At 35.0% G+C, this 9,297-nt stretch overlaps 1 pseudogene; it reads left to right on the top strand.

Moving 5' to 3' along the window:
* Window positions 1–4,938: 4,938 nt before the first annotated feature.
* On the top strand, window positions 4,939–9,297 carry LOC145076337 (putative germin-like protein 2-1; annotated as a pseudogene).

The raw sequence follows: 9,297 nt of genomic DNA, 5'->3' as shown, positions 1-9,297 counted from the left end.
CATTCTAAAATTTTCCAAATGTCTAGCGCATTTAGAGGGAAAAGGAAAAGAATCGGTTTGACTAAAATAATTAAACAACTATCAAAGGACGATCCAAAGCTTGCTAAGGATTGGTCGCTTGTGAGTAGTTGGAAGTATTATATTGGATGGAGCATATCGACATAATTATGAATAGATAAGATTCTATTAAGAATGAGTTGTCATATGGTAAGTATGGAAAGGTTTCCATATTAGGAGTTGGATATTAAGAATCTATGTCATGATTAGAAACTTTTATGCAAGAAGGATGTTCAAAGGAATGTACTTTGAGTGAGAGACATTACATCTATGGAATTGTCTTGTAACAATTTCCGATAGAGAGCTTTGTAATTCATTGGCAATAGTCATTGTGACCTTAGTGTAGTGACATTACAAAAGAATCATTGCATAAAATGTTAGAATCGAACATATTATATAAGTGGCAAGAATTTGATATTCTTTCACTTGTAGAAAGGATTGGGAGTTGTGAAATGAGTATGATTGGAAATGTGTTCATTTGATCTATTTCACAAAGTAAGAACCATAGGTAAACATTGTGTGCATGCTAAAAGCATGGGACAAGTGTTGTAATTCAAGTAAGAAGTTGATTACCCGAAACGACAAATAATGAGTAATCGATATGGTGATAAATAAAAGGTGTTTTATTTATACTCAAAAGGTTGAGGCCATATGAGATTAGTATTATCCTTGTGTTTCACTTTGCATGTTTTGACTTCCTGAATAATTTAATTGGTTGAGAACAGTCAAATTATTCGAACGGACCATTGTCGTTCATATGTTGGAAGTAGGTATGAGTGAAGACTGTCGTGAATTGGTGTGTGGATTGTCTAAATAGTATTAGACAAAAGAAAATGTTTGCTGCAACGTTCATGAGTGCTTATGAATATGATTTGAGCATTGGATTAAACCCATGTTCACTTGGATCACTTCATGGATTTCATCACGAGTGATTAGTGAGTCAATAACATCTTATATTCTTGAAACCGAGATGTGTGAGTTGTATCTTGCGAGTCGGTTGCACATTGATAATATGTAAACGCACCAGTAACTTGGTGTTATAAAACATATTGTTGTGTGTGATTTTGGTGAGTGAGTGCAAGCGAACATTGAGTCACAGTTTATCCGTTCCTTTTATCCAAAGTAGGATGAAAGCGATATCTGTGGGCCCATCGATGATTTAGTGATGACACCTAAGCGCTTGGCCAAGCCGGGACTAAATTGGTGTGTTCAATTGTACTCTGTTGTCAGTCGGCATAAATTGGAATTCGGGAAACAAAACATAGACAGAGAGAATGATTTAGATCCATGTCTCAGTCTATACGATATCTAGAATGGAGGAATATATGATCCCTTATCTAAAGGACACGCGTATCTCATAAGATCAGAGTTGACAGCGGCCTTAGAAAGCTACGATTGTAGGTCAGGATCTGAAGTCGTACGCGAAATAGTTATTAGACTTATCCAAGTGGGAGACTGTTGGATTAGTGTCTAAGTCCATAACTATTTTGGTATGTACTTGACGCGATGGTGCATGGTCCTTTTGGGTTTCCTTCACCAAAGCAACTTGATAGGATGAATTATGGAGAGAAAGGATTAAATATGATTTATTAATATATTATGAGAATAATATATTAAAGGAGAAATCATATTATTTAATTAATATTAGTCAAGAATTAATAAGAATTAAGTTTGTGGCTAAAAGATATTAATTAAACTTAAGGGACTAGAATTGTAATTATAAGATAATTGCAATTGGGCTATGAATTACCTTATTATATAAGGTTGGACGAATTCTATGGGGAAACCCATTAGAAATCGTCCAAGGCTTATTAAAGAGAGGTTCATGGGTTGCTTAGGGCCTAAGCATCCAAATTAGGGTTTCCTTGTTAGATAACCATAATAGCCTCACTATTTAAGGAACCCTTATGCCCCAAAAATGTGGTGAACTTGTTCTCTAGGGTTTCCACACGTTTTGGGCAGCCTCCTTCTCTTCCCCTCTTCATCCTCTTGCTCTTGGTGTTTGTGAGCCATTAGAGGAGTGACATTTGTGACTCTAAGCTTTCTAAAGTCAATACAAGAAGGAATTGAGATTGTTATTGCTATATAACAATCAAGGTATGATCTAAACCCTAATTCATATGTTATATTGATTAGATCTAGGGTTTATAGTCTTGGATGAGTTGCATGTACAATAGAGAAACCTAGATCCAAGCATTAGGGTTTGCATGAGCACATAGGATGTTCTTATGGCTAAAAACCATCATAAAACCCATTATCAAACGGATTATCCACATAACTAGTTTTCGATAATTGTTCACTTTTTTGTAGTGCACGTAGGCTAATCTTTTGTTTCAAGAAAAGCCTGGAATGCATCAATTGAAAAATAAAATATACATAAAGCATTCTCTAACTGAGCTAGGTTCATTGGTTTAAACTAATTATTGTGTTATTTTATGCATAAATGTGGGCCAATCATTTCAAAAACTTAAATAAGGATATATAATCTTACCTATTAATTAATTCTATTAACTAAATAAAAATTTAATTAATCCCTAAAATATTGGATTGCTTTCCTTTAAATCCCTTGAAACCGTTACTGCTTCTTTATCATCGATCTATCCCTTCTTTTTCAACCTTTATCACCGATCCATCCCTTCTTTTTTAACCTAAACGATCCCGATGATTTAAGAAGATAAGAGGCTGGAGCTTGCCCGTTCGCTGACCAACACCATCAGCCACCACCGAACACCATCAACCACCATCGTTCATCTTTATCATGTAACATACTCGTGTTTCTTCCCTTTATCCATTAGAACGGTGACACATACGAATCCAAGAAATCAACAGCCACGAATCATACTTTCGTTCTGAACACTAGGATCGTTTGTGAGATGCGAATCGAGTCCAGTCCCAGCTGCGAATCCGACCCATTCACAATCTCGATTGCAAGTCATTTCGCTGCGAATTAACCAATTGCGAATATTTGATCTCTCGCTCCGAATCAATGTCCCAATGCGAATCATTGGTAAATCTGACTCCTAAGCACTGGTTCGCTGTGAATCACGGTCAACAAACGTTCGTAGGTAAGTGGTTCATTTATAGTCCATCCTGTATCACAGTCAATTTTGACTTTTCTGTTTTTGACCATTAAAAAAACCAAACCCAGTTCTGTTCATCCGATCTTCATCTGTTCATCACACTGCATAATTTGTATTCTTGAATCGCAACATATATTGGTATCTCAAAAAAAATTTAAATCATTGAGACTCCCAATTCGTCTTTAACTTCACAAAATCGATATAATCTATAAGCAAAATTGACGTTGGATCAAGAACGAACAAATTGACTTTTTGTAAACATAGAATCAATTGATAAATCAAAATTGATCTCGATAATGGCATTATTCACAGAATTCGACTTAGGAACAGATGAGCAATATATTTCACAATCATAGATAAGCTTTGTTGATTGCAGTCCATGGTTACAAAGAACACGATAGATGGCCCAAACAACCAACACTAAACATTACAAGGAAACCGGAATCAATAGATTTACAATCGTCGACAAGCAATAACCTCAGACAAATCATTGATGTTCGTTTTGACAAACAGGGAAGATCGATCCCAGAAGAAGTGACGCAAACGGGAATTCTTGATACTATATTAAGGCAAAAGGGATGGACCATGAACAGTATATGATCAAAATAATGTCCCAATACTAATGAAATTAATCCAACAACAATATATGCAATTCAGATCCAACCCTAAATCTGTTGGAATGGAATCACGAATTCTAGTTCTGTTGGAATCACAGAAATTGATGCTTGAAGAACGGACTACAAAATTGAAACGGGCAACATTATTCTTTTAGAATGTATTAGTCGTTGTTAGATTTTGATGTTTTCTTTCCCGATTTTAAAAGTTTTTTTAGTTTTATTCTTTAACAATAAATGTAATTCTTAGCAATTGTTACCCGTATTCTATAAGAATTAATGTAATGTTTGTTTTTATTCTTCAATTGATGGTTCAAGAATTTGTTATTCTCTAAGAAGTTTTTAAAGTTATTTTTAAACTGATGGTTCAAAACTATTGTTTGTCTTCAAAATATTCATTCATTTAAAACATTTATTTTGTCAAAAATAGATAATCTGACATTCTCATAGAATATCATTCTAATAGAATTATCTTAGAATTATAATCTAATTAATTAAAAAAATGAAAATTCAAAATTAATAAAATCAAATATATCTACAAATTCGAAACTTTTTATTAATTAAACTTGTGTTTCGTAATTAGTAAATTTTTGCTAAATTAAGAAAGTGAGTGTTACCTATTTATTCATACAATAACACAATAATCACTTTCTTAATTTACCAAAAATGATTGGCCCAGGTTTATGCATACAATAACACAATAATTACTTTGAATAGAATAACCTAGACCTTCTCTAACTATAATATTTATCTCATATGGAAACGGTAAATATTGTTCTTCAAGACTTTTTCATTTTCCTAAAAAATTGATATAAGTAGAAAATTCCTATGCATAATAAACATTCAAGGTTCCATTAAAATTAATCCTAAGTATGGAAGTTATGAAAAAGTATATAAGCAAATATACGAAATGGAAGGATCTTAGACATATAATTAACGTTAGTAGTTGCAACCTTTATGAAATTAAGAACCAGACAACGTGAGTTGAATGTATCTTGCTTCTAGAAATTGAACAACAAAATTTGAATGCATCTCAAGATGATAATGATGACTCTATGATGGTATTTGTCTTGATGTTCCTATATTAATTTTCACTATAAAAGCATTGCGAGTTCCATTCTTTATTTCATAGATTTCCCGAGCTACCATAATTAAGTCATCAAAAACAAGTTTTCAGCTTCTCAACAATGACGTCTCATTTGCTTTTTTTTGGTCTCTTGGTGGCTGGTTGCTCCCTTGCGTTTGCTTCGGACCCTAGTCCTCTTCAAGACTTCTGTGTGGCAGACTAAAATAGCAGAGGTAAGAATTTATTTGTGGTAGTAGAGAAACACTCATGCATTCATGCATGATTTGAAAACATATCATATTTAATTGTGATTAAGGGCATCCACAATGCATTGAACTCCATAGAGTTTAAGGATTGTCACATCATCATTCTAAAATTCATAAAACTCTATTATTGTTTTCTCTACAATGCATTGAACTCTACAAAGTTCAATAGAATGTTATAAAATGTAATTTATAGTAAATATTTAAGGATTAAAACTTTCCTTTTTCCCATTGAAGAGTTCAATGGCCATTGAACTCCAAATCCATTGAATGTCAAGGTGGCATCTCACAGTGGTTGAGTTTCATCCAATGAATGACACATGGACTTGCCACCTCCTTCAACTCTCTTATTGAACTCACCATTGTGGATGCTCTAATAGTTTATTTATTTTTCTTGTTTTAGTATTCGTGAATGGCTTGGTTTGTAAAGAGGCGAGGCTTGTACAACCTGATGATTTCTTTTATAGAGGACTGCAACTAATGGGAAATACCTCGAATGCGGTTGGTTTTGTTGTGTGTAACAACCCGAAGTTGTTCGTCACCGATAACCTGTTCTACCCGTAAAGATTCGCCGTTTGTCAAACGTTCCGTTTTCGTTTTGGGTTGAATAATTTAAATTTATATGTTATTATAAATCCAATGAGTGTCCAAAATCCTTTAGGAACTCATGAATCTAGCCCAAAAATGTTTATTTCAAAAAGTTAGAAACGTCCCCGCCGGGTAACGGAAACTTAGTCGGGTGCGAGCTAAAACCCCGTTTAAAGCCGGTATCGGGTAGAATTCCACCGTGTCCAAGTTTTAGGACCTATATAAACGTGTTTAAACAGTCATTTGAAGCTTTTTCTTCCTCTCTCTACTCTCTCTCTAACCTCTCTCCTAAATCCAAGTTTAAGGGTCCAAATCATCAATTTTAGGCTCCAAATCTTTGAGGTACCTTCCCTAACTTGATATGTAACCTCCCTAGCCTTCAAATTCAAGTTAAAAACATGGAATAGGACCACATTCATGAGTTTATGGCCCTGGAATAGTCCTAGGCCGTGAACTCATATGAAATGGGTTTTGGAGCACAAAAACCCTTCCAAAACACACTTGGACCTTAGATATGGCTAGATGGCTTTATGGAATGGACCTAGAATGCCTTAAACTATAATTTGGACACTTGAATATGAGTTTACATCCAAGGATGTTGTTTAGGCCGTAAACTCATAATTATAGGGTTTTTAAGCCCTTAAACCCTTCCTAAACCTCAACAAGACATGGATATGACCTCTAGAATAATTGCTTTAGCCTTGGAACACTTTAAACATAAATTTTGAAGGAATTATATGAGTTTACGGCCAAGGCTTGTGCTTGGGCCGTAAACTCCTTAAACTTGGGTATAAATTCATTTTCAAGGTGTTAGAAAGCCATCCAACACCACCAAAAGCCTTAGAATAAATCATAGAACCAACCAAAAATAGTTTAGGGGCTTTAAAAACAACCAAACTCATCATTTGAGAGTTTACGGCCATAGCATGTGTTCCATGGCCGTAAACTCCTAAAAACATGTCATTTTATGCCTAAAAATTTATGTAAAGCCTTGGAACAATTTTAACAATCACATGTGATTTGTTTGGAAGCATTAAATCAATTTTTCATGGGTTTATAGGATTTTACGGCCATGAGTCCTATGCTAGGCCGTAAACTCCCTTAAATATGTCCATTTGGTGTTTAACAATTATTCCAAGCCCTTAAACCAAACCTAGAAATTATTCCCTAAGTGTTTGAAGCCAAATTGCACCATAAACTACCCCACCATGAGTTTACAGCCGTAAACTCATGGGGAGGGGGTCATTAGGGCCCTAAACTCCCTAAGGAGTTTACTCTTGAGGTCCCAAGTCATTATCCTAGCTAAATGTGTCCCCAAATGCCACCCGGGTCCCTCCAAACACTTGTATCGGGGTGTTTTCGCGATTAGAAGTAATTGTCCCTAACAAATAAATAAACTAAGTCCTAATTAGGTACAAATGTGTATCTTTACATTATACTTAGGAACCTCGTGCGTTTACAAGCCCCGAACCAACGTTTAGCATCCGAAATCGTCACGTTTCTCGTCCGGTGAGTTCATACCCCTACGCCTTTTATGTGTTTTTCAATGTTTTCAGGGGGGGAAATACAAGCAAACTATAACTGTTTTCAAATCGTAACATTGATATGTTTCGAATAATATCTGGCAAACTTATAAACTCTTTACTCCTTATGTATTATGCTGAGCATAAGGAATGATTTATCAATTACAACTAAATGGATTTTAGTTAAGAAAATAACCAAACTAATCAAATTATTATGGAAATAATTTGGGGTCTCTAGAATTCATTTTATCATGTATTGTTATGTGTATAAAGTTATTAGATAAACTATGTCTGATTCAGTTTATCTCCGTATCATTTGATTGTATTGCCAGATAGTTTCATTGTATGTATCTATATTCAATGTATCATGTTTTATAATCTTTTGTATGTTTGATATCATATGAGAACCCTGTGAATAGTTAGTACTAGCTTGTGAGTTTGTCACTACCCTTTTATGGATGATCAGTAAATCCTCCCCGGAAGTGTAACCAGAATCTCCTGGAGGGAGAGCGAGGAATTTGTGAATAGATCTATTCGGGACTGACAATCCCACACCTTAACTGCTAGCTACAGTTAGGCGGGCACGCCTGGGGTGACAAATTCTGGATATCGTTCGACGTCTGACAAACCTCAAGGAGGTCTCGTTGTCATATTAGCATGGTTACCCGACTCACAATATGTATTAATATAAGTTATTCACAGCTTCGATTTTAGAATTTATATCTAATACGGGATGGTAGTTCCATGGTTTTCAGTCTATCGAACTTGTATCTAGTGCGGGATGATAGTCCCATGGTTTGAAACTATATCTAGTATGGGATAATAATCCCATGGCTTTATCCATCTATCTTATACCTAGTTCGGGATAGTGATCCTATGGTTTTATCAAACAATCTTATACCTAGTTCGGGATAGTGATCCTATGGTTTTATCAAACAATCTTATATCTAGTTCGGGATAGTAGTCCCACGGTTTTCAATCTATAATTTCAAGTATATCAAACTATCTTGTAACTAGTTCCGGATGATAATCCCAAGGTTTTCAAACTACTTTCCATCTAAAATTCGTGTATAGCAAAGTATTTCATATCTAATTCGGGATAGTAATCCCATGATCTTTAATATAAAGTTTTGTGTATTAAACTATACTCTGTGTTATTCAATCAATCTTGCATTTAGGAAAATATGGGATTTTCCTGGGGTTAACATATATCGCGTAATTGAGTTGTAACGAAAGATAACCAAACTAACTTTACATAAGAAAATATGGGATTTTCTTGGATAACAAACCTTTTCGGAAAACTAAAGGAAACCGATACATTTTCATAAAACAAAAACCGCTTATGAACTCACCAGCTTTATGCTGATTTTCAAACTGCTTGTATTCTCAGGTCCACATTAGACAGGTACCCGGTGATCTCTTTTGGTGAAGACGGAGTGCGTAGAAGACTCGTCTCGTTTTATTCATATGATATATGTATAACTCTTGTACAATTTACTTTTGAAACAAATGTAAACTTTCAAATATATGTAATGTAATGGTTGTTTACTGTGATTATTATGTACATTGGATTTGATACTTAACGTGGAGTCAACCTCGGAAATGTTTCCGCCTTTGGTTTTTGGGGTGTGACAGTGTGACTCCAGTGACCGTAGAAGAGTTTCCGGGACTTAAAACTCTTGGTATCTCAATGACACGTATGACTTCGCACCACAGGGTATTAATCCCCCACATACACACCCTCGGGCCACTGAAATTCTGACTGTTATGGAAGGACGTATTCTAGTTGGATTTGTCACGTCCAACCCTCAAAACCGACTCATCACAAAAGAACTTCAGAAAGGCGATGTTTTTGTGTTCTCAAAAGGCTTGATTCACTTCCAGAAAAACATGGGAAATGGCTATGTTGTTGCTATTGCAGCTTTGAGTAGTCAAAATCCAGGTGTTATTACGATTGCAAACGCTGTTTTTGGGTCAAATCCTGATATCGCAGGAGATATTCTTGCGAAGGCCTTTCAAGTTGGCATCAACATCGTCTATCAAGTTCAATCAAAATTCTATCTTTTACATGCTTTTAAAATCTTGATTTTCTTATCAATGTTGTGA

Source organism: Lactuca serriola, chromosome 9 (genome assembly GCF_051521515.1).
Source record: "Lactuca serriola cultivar US96UC23 chromosome 9, Lser_US96UC23_V15, whole genome shotgun sequence".
Lineage (NCBI taxonomy): Eukaryota > Viridiplantae > Streptophyta > Magnoliopsida > Asterales > Asteraceae > Lactuca > Lactuca serriola.
The sequence above is the reverse complement of the archived record's forward strand: the minus strand, read 5'-3'. Positions and strand labels throughout refer to the sequence as shown.